Genomic DNA, 13389 nt, shown 5'->3' on the forward strand with positions numbered 1-13389 from the left:
TCTGCACATCTGCCTACACACCGCTGCATATTGCCATACACCTCGTGCCCTACTTGTCCTTTTCTCTGGATCTTTGTTGACATGACCAGACCAGCAGGAAGAAAATTACCAAGAGTGCATAACCCACAAGAGTGTGCAACTCGACTATGGGTGCTGTCCCGGCAGAATTTCAAGTTGACGTCATTTTTATGATGCAACGCGCACTGTACACGGATTATGAGACGAATCCGTTACCTGTGGTGGACGAAAGCCCATGTGATGCTGTACAAATTATTGCAAAGAAAAACTGGTGATGTTTGACACCCGTACACATGTTGTAAATCGAGGGTGACTTATAATCGGGGAAATATGGCAGTAATAACATGGATCGGTTAGCAGTAAGATTCCAAACACACAGATTGAGTGACGAAGGCTAACAGACCAGACCTGGCATTGCTTCAGAATGAACGGGCACTACTCTTGGACGGGAACGTCCCATTGGATCACAGTGTCAATGAGAGGGTGCTGGAGAAATTCAGTCACTACATGCCCCAGGCAGCGCTCAGGGGGACTCGGAACCAAAAGATAATAATCGTTCCGGTTGTCATTGGTCCTCAGGTTGGGATGTAAGGAACAAGATGCGGCCAAATCTTTAAAGCGCCTTGAACTGCTCCACAGGTGACTCTTCCAGAGTCTCCAGCAATTTGCTATTCTGGGCACCAGAATGCCGTGCGTTCAGTTGCTGGCCATGTATGGAGAGTGCGGGCATGGAATGGCTTAAAGAGTAGGTGCAACTTGCTTTAACTTCTTTATGATACATCTCGGCGGAGCATTGTGTTCAGTGCGACGAGCCAAGGATTTTTGCCATATGCTCCCAGTCATGTTTTCCGTCACGTGTGTTTCGTTTTCGGCCGTTTACATGGATCCGACAATCGAAAAAAAATGTTTTTATAATTTTCGACATGTGATGATAGTTTGTTTTGTGGCCTGTTCTCAATTATTGCTTGACTGTGATTGGTGATTCCACGACAACACTTGCACATGACGAGGTTTTGCGGATCCTTTGCTCCCGTGTAGACGTGCAAAAACGATACAAACGGAGACCACCTCGGATCAGCTTTGATCGTGTGAACGCACGAAAACGAAAAAAAAGAAATGCGGGACTGAAAACGGAAAACTGGCCGTGCGTTGTCGTGTAAACGCAGCCTAAGGCGATGGTGCCTGTCTGGAATTTCCTGTAAGACAAGAATGAAGTTGAACTCAGGTGGTGAGGCAATTTAGTCACGGTGAGTAAGGTGAAGGAGAAAATGTTACGACTAACTGTCCACCAACGTAACCGGAACATAATACAGTAAGTAATTGTGACAAAATGGCAACACAATTGGTAGCACCAAGCAGAGTTGGGGTGTATCCTGCCATGAATACTTTTGGACTTTTGAAATATTACAGGGGTAGTATAGGGGTATTATCAGGGTAACACGACATAAGAATACATGTTAGAAATGGCGACCCCATTTCCACAGGTGAGACGTAAATTGAGTGGTGTCGTGATGAGGTTGGAATTGTCGTTAAGCCTTTCAGTGATTGGAGTACTTCACTTACCTATTTCGCACACGACGTATATTGACGCATTCACGAAACGAGTGGCAATAGGGTGGGTTGGTGTTCCGGTGACAAACGCAATCCTATCGTTTGCTCCATCCTCAAACTGGTTGACCCAGGCAATGCGGTTAGCACCGAGCAATGTTCCCGTGCATCCCAACGTGTACGCTTTTGGACTCAGTAAACTGGCATTTTGTAGCCTGCATATTTCTTGGCCGACTGAAAAGTTGAAATACGTGTGATCGGGTGTCCGCTGCAGGACTGCACCAACGTCAGAACAGTAGCTGTATTCGGTCAATGACGAATCTAGGTAGATGCACATAGAGAAGCAGATAAAATGATGTAATCGTTTTCAAATACTTATCATCCCCGCAGTTCAATCCCCAACACATTAACACTTGAGCTGTGAGAAGTTTGCCTGCAATTGATAAGATACTGGGTTTCGGAGACTGGCTCATGCACAGGATGAAAAGCTCGAAGAGCGCCAGCAAAAAAATCTACAGTGACATATCCAGTCCATTAGTACTTGAGCTACTGTTGGCTTTATCGGAGCCACACAATGCTTGAAGATATTCCAGGAAGACAAGTGAGAACCTGATGCCATCGTTTCTTTTGCCATGGCGACATTCAAATGCAAGCCGTGATGTGCTACAGTTTCATTCTGAATTTAGCATGTGCATCACCAGTTGTCATGCCCAAACCCGAACACTTAGTTCCAGCTTAAAAAGCGGGTTTTTGGAAAAGGAGAAAAACGATATCCTTGCATGGCTCTACTGTAGCAGTCCATTGCACAAAAGCGCTCTTGCAACAAAAACAGATTATTAACAAAAAACATTTCCATATATTTCCATAGTACTATTTTGCCTTTTTAACATCCGAATATCTGCTTTGAGGGAATTAATTAAACTAGGTATGCATGCTGGCGCCCACGTGGGGGTCAACTCCAAAAGTGTTCTGGTATGTACTACGTATGTCTTTTGTTTTGTTGTGTTTTTTTTTACTGGGAACACAGCCCTACCAAGAGACATATGTAGACAAACACAAAGCAAGGCATAGGGGGTGTAGGGACTACAAGTCGTCATTGGTCCTCAGGTTGGGATGTGAGGAACAAGATGCGGCCAAATCTTTAAAAGCCATGGACTGCTCCACAGGTGACTCATCCAGAGTCTCCAGCAATTTGCTATTCTGGGCACCAGTATGCCGTGCGTTCAGTCACTGGCCATGTATTGAGAGTGCGTGCATGGAATGGCTTAAAGAGTAGGTGCAACTTGCCTTAACTTCTTTATAATACATCTCGGCGGAGCATTGTGTGCTGTGTGACGAGCAGAGGATTTTTGCCATATGCTCCCAGTCATGTTTTGTCTTCTCTATCTGTGTTGTCTTATTTCGACTAGGATAGTCTTGCTTGGAGTTCAGCATGTGCCGCACACTTGCTATCATTTAAGGATGCATTTACAAGACAACGCTGGGGATGAAAACGCAAGAAAATCCTTTCGGATGCATGGTTCATTTACACTTTACGAAGAGCAATACGAAAAAGTTGTACACCAAAACGGAAGAAAACCAAAACGCTGGCCAAGGTGGAAGAATTTGAAAACGGAAATGTTCTGCCGGATAAATTTGGGTGTGTAAACAGTCGAAACGGTATGCTGGACTCGTTTTCCGTCACGCGTGTTTCGTTTTCGGCCGTTTACACGGATCCGACAATCAAAAAAATGTTTTTAAAATTTCGACATGTGACGAGTGTTGTTTTGTGGCCTGTTCTCAATTATTGCTTGAGTGTGATTGGTGCTTCCACGACAACACTTGCACATGACGAAGTTTTGCGGATCCTTTGCTCCCGTGTAGATGCGCAAAAATGATACAAACGGAGATTTCCTCGAATCAGCTTTGACCGTGTGAACGCGGGAAAACGAAAAAAAAATGCAGGACTGAAAACGGAAAACTGGCCGTGCGTTGTCGTGTAAACGCAGCCTAAGGCGATGGTGCCTGTCTGGAATTTCCTGTTAGACAAGAATGAAGTTGAACTCCGGTGGTGAGGCACATTAGTCACGGTGAGTAAGGTGAAGGAGAAAATGTTACGACTAACTGTTCACCAACGTAACCGAAACATAATACAGCAAGTAATTGTGACAAAATGGCAACACAATTGGTAGCACCAAGCAGAGTTGGGGTGTATCCTGCCATGAATACTTTTGGACTTTTGAAATATTACAGGGGTGGTATAGGGGTAATATTGGGGTAACACGACATAAGAATACCATTTAGAAATGGCGACCCCATTTCCACAGGCAAGACGTAAATTGAGTGGTGTCGTGATGAGGTTGGAATTGTCGTTAAGTCTTTCAGTGATTGGAGTACTTCACTTACCTATTTCGCACACGACGTGTATTGACGCATTCACGAAACGAGTGGCAATAGGGTGGGTTGGTGTTCCGGTGACAAACGCAATCCTATCGTTTGCTCCATCCTCAAACTGGTTGACCCAGGCAATGCGGTTAGCACCGAGCAATGTTCGCGTGCATCCCGACGTGTACGCTTTTGGACTCAGTAAACTGGCATTTTGTAGCCTGCATATTTCTTGGCCGACTGAAAAGTTGAAAAGCGTGTGATCGTGTGTCCGCTTCAGGACTGCACGAACGTCAGAACAGTAGCTGTATCCGGTCAATGACGAATCTAGGTAGACGCACATAGAGAAGCAGATAGAATGATGTAATCGTTTTCAAATACTTAACATCCCCGCAGTTCAATCCCCAACACATTAGCACTTGAGCTGTGAAAAGTTTGCCTGTAATTGATAAGATACTGGGTTTCGGAGACTGGCTCATGCACAGGATGAAAAGCTCGAAGACCGCAATCAAAGAAATCTACGGTGACATATTCAGTTCATAAGTACTTGAGCTACTGTTGGCTTTATCGGAGCCACACAATGCTTGAAGATATTCCAGGAAGACAAGTGAGAACCTGATGCCATCGTTTCTTTTGCCATGGCGACATTCAAATGCAAGCCGTGATGTGCTACAGTTTCATTCTGAATTTAGCATGTGCACCACCAGGTGTCATGCCCAAACCCTCCTGCTCTTGTAGCAGTTGAGCACTCTTGTGTGGGGTAGTGCCTTAGCTGTTTGCGCTATGCAGAGCTCACTGACTTGTCAGTTTGAGCACTCTGGCAAGGTACGTTCGGACCTGATTGGAAATTTTTATTTCCATTGCTATCAGGTTCAGCTGGGAGGTGACTAAGCTGTATAAGGTTGTGTCATCAACATAGGTCTCCAAGCTGGCGCCGTCAGCGAGAACGTCTGGCTCGTCGTTGACGTACGCCAGGAAAAGCATTAGCATTGGACCAAGAATGCTTCCCTGGGGGACTCCACCGGAGCTCGTATATGTAGCTGAAGTACACCCTGCCAAAAATAAGTCTGTACACATAACCAGACAGATATAATGTACAAACTGGGCTTGAATGCTTTTTCATGTACAACATACAATTTGTTCATAATTACAAAGCATGTTCCATATAAGCATTCATCCATATTGGAATTCAAGCCCACATTATTACACATATGTCATAACAGAATTGCAGCACTTCCAAATTAGGAACTCCCAATGCTCTTGGGGCCCCTAGCATTTTGGCGGCCTACTTGTATCTATAATTTAGTGCCACTCTTGACTGCATAATTTCTGTTGTGTTTTTTTCATCTCTCTTCACTCTGATGAGCTGCCTTAGACAGCGAAACCGGTCAGTCCTTTAAAAGATTTGTAAACCCGAAAATATGTGTTCTGTGAAACAACTTGTGTCGGGGATGTTTCCCTGCTCAATTCTTAGCACTTCAAGTCTCCCTCAAGTTTAAGTTTCCGCTATGACAGATTCTACCCGCCGAGGTACTACACTCGGCGCAGGACATCCTCTACTTGCCGAAACGTCAGCTAAACGCAAGCGACATGACGACTCGGCAGCAACTGCAGAACCAGCTAATTTCTCCCACCACACGCCTACTTGCGTCTCCTCGTCAAATCTAACGAAAGATTTCGTGAACGAAAATTTGTACTTGTACAGTAGTGGGTAGTCCTTTTTTGTGAATATCGCCTTTTTGCCCTTTTTGAGCTTTTCTAGCTGAAAAAGTGCTAAAATCTGTTTGCTCATGCATGCGATCACAGTTTCGGAGTGCTCGATGGGCCTTGGCACGGCGCTTTTATGGGGGCAACAAGTTGGTGAAGCTTGTACTTTTGTACACAATGCTGTAAAAGTGGTTTTTTTTTACTTTACTTCCTGTTTTGCCTTTCTTGGACTCATAATTGGATGAGTGCGTATTCATTTCTCAGCTTGGGTTGATATCTGAACATGTAAAATGGCCATGCTTCACTAAAAAAGAGCACTTTTGCTTGTTTTAACTGAAAAAAGAGCACTTTTGCCTGTTTTCACTGAAAAAGAGCACTTTTTCAGCATATTTTGAGGGACGCGAAAAGCACCAAGTGCGAATTAAAAGAGCATCTTTGGGAAAGCGCTAGAAGGGGACCACACCTTTTTTCCTACAAAGAACACAAACCAGGCTCAAACAAAAAATAAGAACAAGAAAGAAAACAAAGTTGCATGCAGGGAGAACGAAGACTATAGCTTAGTGGTTAGAGCATCGCTGGCTTTTTTATTTATTTTTTTTATTTGTAACAGAGCCCTGTGTGGTTACAAGTGAGGGTACCTGGTTCGAGTCCTGGGGGTGAGTCAATTTTTCTTCAGACTTTGTTTCTGTCTTTCCCTCAAACAATTGAATACCTTAGACAGTAGTGTTATGACGTAATTCATACAATGTTTTTCGTTTTGTTCTGATATTGTTTTTTCTCTTTTTAATTCAGTTTATTGATTGAGTTCGGTGAGAATAATTTATTTTGTTTCATAAAGTTTTGATTTGAAGTTCTGTTGGGTTTGGGTTTAAAAATCTTTATTTTTACACATGCTATGAATAGGATGAAGGCCGCAGACATCACGCAACTACTTTACTTGTTTGACAGGTATTACTGTGTATTTTATAACAAAAATATTATTGAAAACCCAGAATCGATTTTCTCGATCCTATCATCAGTGGGAAAAACGGAACTAAGGATACAACCAAAGAAACTGAAGTTAAGTACTATTGGTAAATTATTATCTCCACGTAGGTTATTTTTTATACATGCATTTTTCTTATTTTTCTCCAGTGTATGTCGTATTGCATTTTAATCCATTGTGTTAATTTTTAAATTTAATTTTGCTCATAAAGAAGGGTTGGAAAAAGTCGTGCTTTATCGTTGTGTAAGGGGCCGTCCAAGGTTACCAATAGTATTTTCAAAACGAAAAGTTTTCGTTTGGGGGTGGGTGGGTTTGAAGGAGTTTCATTTTGAAAATAATTATTGAATGCGGCTGGAGAATGCCCAGTTACTTCTGGGTGTCGAAAATTGACATCAATATTATAATGGAATTCGTTTTACCTGCAGAAAAGGCAGGAGGGTGGGTGGGTGCTGAAAAATATTAAAACCTTTAGTTTTGCAAAAACTATCGGGAACCCCGGACGGACCCTAATGTTGTAATGACCGCTGGAAATAAATTTTATCCACCTGAATTGTTTTCCAGACTGATCGGACTCACATGTACAAGTAAATTTGTGACCTATATGAAGGTCATTGAGTACTTCATAGAATGTTTCATTTTGCGTTTTGTTGTCAACATAATTATGTGAACAAGCCATCAGAAATCTGACATTGGAACGAGACTACAATGTGCCTCAAAGTTGACTCGAGGTACGAAGTACACTTCAAAGTCTTTTGCTAATATGGGACACAGTGGGGAGCCATGGCAACAGGTTGATCATGTTAATTTTCCCCGCACCCGAAATTACAGAAATGTAATGTAATGGAATATTACAATTGTCATTGCAAGTTCCGAGCAAAAGGATAGAAAATGACACTGAATATCTTTAAGGTTTTCAAAGTCTTACCGTCAGCACAATTTATTGTGTGCAGCATTGAAGCCAACACACATAGTGCAAGCAATAAAATAGATCCCATCTTCCACCTGTTAACAGTACATGCAAAACAATGAACTGGAGTTGTTGCAAAATAGAATCCAAGCAATAGCCAACAAGATCATATACATGTAGAACAGCCAATATCACAACTGGAAGTTGCCAATTGCATTACCCTCAAAAAGCTAGCTGACGATCAGTAGAAAAGAGTGCTTGAAGAGTGGCAAAATGCAGTACTGAAGTTTGGTAAGGTCATACCACTTTGCACTGTTCTGTTCTTGCTAATTTGGCACATATGCTAGTTATTCAAGTGTAGATACTCTGCATCAGAATATCTACTATAAAACAGTATTAGTTAGTGCATCCATTTCCATTTAAGAAGGGGTAGTGATTGTGATTGAACATATTGGCGCCATGTGCGTACACTCCACTAACTCATGGATAGGGCCGAAATAAACACAGTCGCTCAGTAATCAAACGTTCTTGATGGCAACGAGTGAATGAAAGAATATTCTTTATTAAGCGGGATTCACAGAAACTTTTTTGCGATGCGACACGCGATGCGACAGACGCGAAACCGGGAAAACCCCTAATCGCAGCCAAGTCGCACCCCACGCAACTGCCGCAACTGGGCCATCGCAGGCCATCGCAGAAGTTGAGCTTGGCTCAACTTTTGCGATGCGATGCGATGCGACAAGCGATTTGGTGTACGATTTTGACCTTTTCTACAGCAAAGTTGTACAAGGGTGCAAGAGTTGCCTATAAATTTTTACAAGTTGTGTCAAAACGCGCGAATATCATGGTGCCGTACCCAAATCAGCAAAACTTTGTAGCATCGCTGACTTCTTCTGTGAATGGTATTTCGCGAGTTCGCATCGCACGCATCCATCGCAGATCACGTCGCATCGCGTGTCGCATCGCAAAAAAGCTTCTGTGAATCCCGCTTTACTGCAACTCCCTGTTTTGCTGTTTGTGCTTGCGTTTGCAAGCATTGTCAGGTCCTGTCAGGTCACAAGAAAATCTACCACTGAATGGCACTGATACACAAGTACGTCACGGTACATGAAGGGTTTGAAAAAGATTAAAATTAGGTTGCATTTCTTCGGTCATTCCCAGTACCAGCCTATACCCTGGACGATGTCCGCCAATATTCCTGGATAGTATACCGGTACACGCACACACACACACACACACACATGCACACACACACACACACTCACAAAATGAAACTTACATTGGAAAGCCGGTAGTGTGACTCGCTGCCCAGAGCGGCTGTGAAGGGTGAAATAGGGTGGAATGACACCAACTCTCCTCTCCACACACACAGATATCCACGGTGGAGAAGATGTAAATTAAGAAAGGCTAACACCGCCCAGAGCTGATACTAAAAAATCACACTAAACTGTACTAGTATCGGACACACTCTGACAGAGAATACATGTGAACACAATAATCGAAAAGCTGACAGGATCGCTTTTCGAAATCACTGTGCAAGCAAGAGTACATAACCCCCAAGAGTGTGCAACTACCTGCACTACCTCTAGATAGTGCTGCGAGGGCAGAACTTCGCATCACGTGACATGGTTCAAAAGGTTACACTGGCAAACAGTGCATAGTGACCAATTATGTACTCTTGGTGCAAGCAAGAGTACATGTACTCTTGGTGCAAGCAAGAGTACAGGACCCCCCAGGGGTTATGTGCTCTTGGTGCAAGTAAGAGTACATGACCCCCTAGGGGGTTATGTACTCTTGGTGCAAGGTATGAAGGTATGAACCGTATAGACTGTGCAGTTCGAAAATTCGCAAAGCTGGGTGGTTCCAAACCGCGCCTTTATTGTGGTTCTGCCATACGGTATACGCGGTACCACGCAGTAGTGCTGACCCGAATTTGCCAGCTGAATCTCGATATTTTGCGGCATAATTTTGCTCGTGCATCGTCGAAATTTTGCTTTCATTTTGCTAGGCCACTCGATATTTTGCTCCCTTTTTGCTCCAAAATTTGTGTCACGTGTGAGAAAACTGACCGAAAGTGGGTTACGTGTTGGCAAAAATGAGAAAAAGTGAGTCACGTGTTGGTAAAATTGTGCCGAAATGAGTCATGTGCACCGTATATGTGTAAAATCTCCCAATTCCCAGCCAACACACCGATATTTTGCTCCATTTTGCCAGCAAATTCCCTTTCAAAATTCTTCGATATTTTGCTAGAAGAATTGCTAGCAAATTCGGGTCAGCACTACCACGCAGGGAGTCAGTCACACACTGGTCAGTTTCAAAAAGATTAGCAAACCTGGCGATCGCCTGCTGGGGAGTTTGCCGCCTTACCGTATGCGCGCTCGAAAGCTGGCTGGAAAAACTCACTGTGAACTCGAAGAAATAATCCGCGCGAAATCATGAAAAATGACAACTCATTCACGTCGCGACGTCGGCACGTCGAAAGTGTGGTGAAAGCTGATAGAAGACGGCGTTGACTCCTAAATTCAAATAAATAATTATAGCAATAAAAACTGCTTTATAGCAGTGCTTTATGGCAGCTAAGGAGCATCCTCGACATGCGGTACCCTAAACGAATTAGCAATGACACTCTGTATAAGCGCTGCGGAGCTGTCCCCATCAGCGAGATGATCACAAGGCAGCGCTACAGTCTCGCTGGCCATATCTTTCGTTTGGCCCCAACTGCTCCTCCACAGTTGGCAGTGGATATGTATCCTCGCCTGGCCAACGACGAGGGCACTGAACGCTTCAGGGGTCGACCTCGGACGACTTTGGTAACGGTCTTGCAGACGGAACTGTTATCATGGCATGGACTTACCCTCCACCAGCCGCTAGATGTTGACGCAGTCCGCACAATGGCAGCGAACCGACAGGCATGACGTGGAGCCCACCCCACCTAACAGGACTGACCAGACATGTTGTATGCATATTCTATTATAGCAATAAAAACTGCTTTATGGCAGTTTTCTAAAAAAAGTTATTGTGTTCTAGTCCATGGACCTCGTCTAAAAAGTAAGAAATTAACGAAATGTGATAGCCGAAAATTAAAATTTCACACAAAACCTCACAATAATCACGACACTTGAAGATCTAATAGTACGGCTTTCAACACTTGTTTATTCCGACACTTGTACTTATACAAGTACATGTACTGCGCCAACATGCTTGCATATGAAAGAGGACCACGAGGGGAAAAGGTCGTCTCGCATCCTGTGTGTGATTATTGTGAGGTTTTGTGTGAAATTTTAATTTTCGGCTATCACATTTCGTTAATTTCTTACTTTTTGGACGAGGTCCATGGACTAGAACACAATAACTTTTTTTAGAAAACTGCCATAAAGCAGTTTTTATTGCTATAATTTCTTTTGTTTTTTTGGCTAAAGGATATAATTGTGTAACCAATGGAATGCCCTAATGATGGCCTACATGTAGCGCCTCTGCATGTTATTATCATTATTTTTCCCGTAGCTATGCAGAAGACGTTACTTCAGTAACGTCTGGCGCTAGCCAGGGTCCACACAGCTTTAATTTGGTGTTTGTTTGTGTGTTTGTTTGTTTGTGTCACGCCTGGCGCTATTTTGTATCTATCCCGTACTGTACCGTACCAGCAAAGACAGCTGGCCACAATATTTTTGTTTGTTTGTGCCATCGACATGCCTGGCGCTATCCCATACCTGTCCCGTATCATCAAGAGTACGGTACCATCAAGAGAATGAGTATATATGCGAAGTGTATGGGGGGAATGCATTCAGTGCAGTAACATTAAATTTTGTGTGGATTTGTGTGCGAGGCCGAGATCCCACTAGCAGGCTGGCTGGGCCGCCTGTCGACCAGCCCGGAAATCGCATGTAGGCCGATAGCATAATAATTATAACGTATATACAGTCATGTAGATGTATAGCAGGGAGTCATATTATGTAAACGACTCCCTGCTGTATGGGGAGATTTTCTGGAAAGAAAAACGAAGTAGGGAGACGAGTAAATGCAAACAGAATGGATGTTAGTTGCCGTCAGTATAATAATAATAATAAGAAGAAGAAGAAGAACGCGTGTGATCGGCAGAGTCAGCGCCGGTCCTAGGAAACGTCAGGACAGACATCCCGTCGACTCCCGAACGCCCGTCATCGGCAGAGTCAGCGCCGGTCCCATAGCTATGCAGAAGACGTTACTTGTACTTCAGTATCTCATTGAAACGTTTTTGCAAAACAATGATTTAGCTAATCAAAGGAAAAAGCATTTCCATCAGTTCTAACAACATGCACGATGAGCTAGGCAACAAAGCATAGCGCAGGGCCCTGAGCTTCCAAGCTCTCTCGTATTTATTTTACTAGGGTGTTTCCCACAGACCTATGTTCTTCTTACGGGAGCCCCTACGTGTATCATATCAAATTCAATACCGTATTACTGTATACGCATTGATGTGCAAGCCTTTTATTGCAGAAAATGGAACTAGTCTTGCATACAGGTATTCATGTTCTTCTGCAGGGGAATCATATGGGTCGTGGCGGTGATACTTTTTTTAAACGCAAGTCATTCTGTGGATGTTGCAGAATTTCATGACTGTCATAAAATTTTCTTGTCTTTCAGAAAATTCAGATGTCCACACCCTAAATCACATTTACTTGAGAATTGTAACCAGGTGTGTGCCGCAGATGTTTTTGTTGATTCTGTGTTTATAATTGTAGTCCTGGGTTGTCGTGATAAGGTCATCCGGCATCATGTTGTAGTGAAATCGTAATCCTGTTGATGTCGATAAAACTTTTGGAAGCAGTTCAGTGACTTCAAAGTGTCCACGATTGTCTAAAACAACACAGCAAAGTAGGAACAATAAACATGCATTAAAATGTAAACAAATACATCGCTGAGTCCGACACCTCGTTCCAACAACTACACTACTCCTGAGGATATAAGGGGCAAGGATATATGGTTTTAGGTACTGAGAGATAAACAAGGCACTCCATAATAGTAAAATGTTACACGACTTCGGGGGAGTATGAATGATATCCAGTCAAACCTCTTTAGGACGAACATCAAGGGACCGATGGCATTTGCTCTGTGGGTTTGTGTTTACCCTATTTTATAACGAGTGAATACAATTATTTCTCCAATAGAGACACGAATAGATTTCTTCTACAGCGAAAGATTCTAAGCCAGACCAAACCATTGACTCGTCTTTTATGAAACAAATGAGTCACTGAACCTTTCTTTAGCAACATGACGGCAACTGAAACAACAACAGAGGAAATACGATACATGTATAGCACATTCTTGCAGGTACTACAAACAGATTGCAGATCGTAATTCTTGCTCTACCAGCACGCAACTTTATTTGGGGCAGTGCAATCTCGGCGCTACTCACAAATCAAACAGCCCAGACTCGAGTAAACAAATCCAATCGTACGAGATTTTCACGAGACGAGACTGCACCCATTGTTTCGTATGAAGCAAACAAGTCACTGAATGCATGAACCTCTCCATAATGGAGATTTTCCCTGATATGCGAATTTATTTTGCATACTAGTACTCGGCCAATGTGTCTTTGAACCTTTCCCTCCAGATTGGGAACTGCCAACGATGCTATGCCACTGCAAAATTCAGATTCTACCCTATGATCGGAGCACGGAATGCCGGAAGCAATCATGACCAGTGCCTTACTTGTAACGTACCAATGTACAAAATGACCATGAGTATTTCGACAACACTTCTATTTAAAGCCTCAGCAGCAACATAAGCCTTACCGTCAAGAAGGTGAACTCGCGTTCTTCGCACACTGTTGGCAAGGGCAAAGAGAAACGAATGGATCTAAATCCGAATAAAATCAGCA

The 13389-nt window shown here is 43.2% G+C and overlaps 1 long non-coding RNA gene across 1 annotated transcript; it reads right to left on the reverse strand.

The window, feature by feature from the left end:
- Positions 1 to 4167: 4167 nt before the first annotated feature.
- Positions 4168 to 8871, reverse strand: LOC135827760 (uncharacterized). The gene is made up of 3 exons (XR_010555548.1): positions 8809 to 8871; positions 7548 to 7624; positions 4168 to 4257 (listed from the first exon to the last, which is right to left on the reverse strand). It is a non-coding gene; the product is annotated as an uncharacterized LOC135827760 (long non-coding RNA).
- Between the last annotated feature and the right edge of the window lie 4518 nt (positions 8872 to 13389).

This window comes from Sycon ciliatum, chromosome 11 (genome assembly GCF_964019385.1).
Source record: "Sycon ciliatum chromosome 11, ocSycCili1.1, whole genome shotgun sequence".
NCBI classification, from domain to species: Eukaryota; Metazoa; Porifera; class Calcarea; order Leucosolenida; family Sycettidae; genus Sycon; species Sycon ciliatum.